Below are 2,287 nucleotides of genomic sequence, written 5' to 3'. Positions count from 1 at the left end.
TTTTAATTGCGATTTTGGTGAAAGTTTACAGAGCACATTCATTTTCCATACAGCAGTTCATACACATTTTGTTTCATGACATTGACTGCAATTCCTCACAATTTAACAGCTTTCTTCCCACTTCCTCCCGGTAGTTAGCTCTTCCCTGTGTCCTTCCCTCCCAAGCACTCCTACCCTTCTAAGCTATCTCCCTGTGCAGACACTACCTTTCTGTTTTCCCATGATTGATCGCTCCAAGAAGTATATCTACCTGATGTAAATGTTCACCCCAGATGCCTGTCTGTTGTTTGGCTGAAAGCCACAGGAATGGGTTCAATTCCAGACCTAAAGGAACTAGGGGCCATAGTCTTAGGGTCTCACCAGGCTCTATCAGACCAGCAAACCTGTTTTTTTTTTTTAATTTTTATTTTTATGATTGAATTTTTTTCCACATTGTTCTCCCACTCTATCCAGGATCTCCTGCAGCAATCCCCCTCCAAGTCGTTGACAGTGGTAGCCAGGCACCATCTAGTTCTTCTGGTCTCATGATCATATAGGCTGAGGATCACATGGTCTACTAGTCCCTTGGACTAATTATTTCCACGGGTCTTTGGTTTTTTCATTCTTCTTTGCTCTGGATGAGGAGAGACCCATCATTACATCTAGATGGCCGCTTGCAAGCTTTTGAGAACCCAGTTGCTACTCACCAAAGTAGGATGTGGAACAATGTTTTTGTGTAGTACATTATACCAATTGAGCTTGATGTCGCCTGCGACCATGGTCCTGAGCCCACAGGTTGTTTGCTGACTTCTCTTGGTTAGTCTAACTAGTTGAGATGTCAGCACATGGGCAAATCACCTGCTGCTCAAATGATTTCTTTTAGAAGGATCAGCACAAGGCTGGTTTCTATGAGGTAAATGTTAAAGATGCCACAAACATCCAACTTTTCCAAATTGCTGTACCACTCCATCATCTCTAATGTCAACTACTCCTCCTTCCCTTAGCACTCACCCTCCCATCTTAGGGTTCTGTATTTCACTGTAACACCCCACAGAACTCATGGACTGCCGCGAAATGGCTCACACAGTTGTGGAGGCTAACAAGTCCCAAATCCGTGGGTCAGGCAACAATCTGGAGCATTCTCTTCAGTCACATGGTTGGAGGGACTAACTAACAAATTGGCTGGTCACAGGACTAGCCGCAGTCTCAAGCCCACAGCATGCATATATAATACCCTCAGGGAAACTAAGAGTGGTGAATTGAGTCACACCCTGTATAAAGTGGGACTCAAGATCCATCCCACCCTACTCTTACCTCATTAACATAATGGATAATTCACTCCAAAAATAGGACCATAACCATAGGCATAGAGGCCAGGATTTGCAACACATCACAACATGGAGGACTCTGGCTAGAGGGGCCATGCTAAGTAATTCACTGCACTGTACCTACAAACAGGACAGTGTAATGTCATCTTTTCCAGTCACCCCCCCCCATAAGCATTAACTAGAACCTCCCGTACAATGTTGATTATTTGTGGTAACAGTGGTGATTATTTGTAACATTCCATCATCAAATCTGATGTTTGTCAAAAGATTTTCTGTAATTTATGTCATAACTTTTGCTAGAAACTTTTATCAGGTACAGGAAGCTCCCTTCTGTTCCTAATTGTCCGTTTGTTTTTAAATCATGAATGGGTGTTGAAACTTATAGACAGATAGCTGCCTTTGAGTCGACTCCAACTCTCGGTGACCTGATGTACAACAGAGCGACCTTTGAGTCGACTCCAACTCTCGGTGGCCTGATGTGCAACAGAAGGAAACGCTCCCTGGTCTCGTGCCATTCTAATGGTCACTGGATGTCTGAGTCTACTGTTGTGGCTGTGATGTCAATCTGCCTCACCGAGGGCCTCCCTCTGTCAGGAGTGATGTCCTTCAGCGATTGAGCCCTCCTGATGACGTGTCCAAAGCAAGCACATGCGATAATACTCTGTTGCAAGTCATAAGGTTTTCATTGGCTGAAGTTTGGAAGTAGATTGCCAGGCCGTTTTCTTAGTCTGTCTTAGTCTAGAAGCTCCACTGAAAACTGCCCACCATGGGCGACTGCTCTGGTTACCTAGTGCTGCTCTGACAGGAATATACCACAAATGGGATGCCTGAACAGACAGGAGTTTATTCTCTTACAGTTTGGAGGCTTTAAGTCTGAGTTCAAAGTGCCAGGCTCTAGGGGCTGGGTGGAAGCCCCTCAACTTTGGGCTCAACCTTGGGCCGGGAGCCTCCTGCTCCCAACCCACTGAAGCTAGAGGCAT

This window comes from Orycteropus afer, unplaced genomic scaffold (assembly GCF_000298275.1).
Source record: "Orycteropus afer afer isolate SDZICR_OR568_19922 unplaced genomic scaffold, OryAfe1.0 scaffold00402, whole genome shotgun sequence".
NCBI lineage: Eukaryota > Metazoa > Chordata > Mammalia > Tubulidentata > Orycteropodidae > Orycteropus > Orycteropus afer.
Note: the sequence above shows the minus strand (reverse complement) of the source record.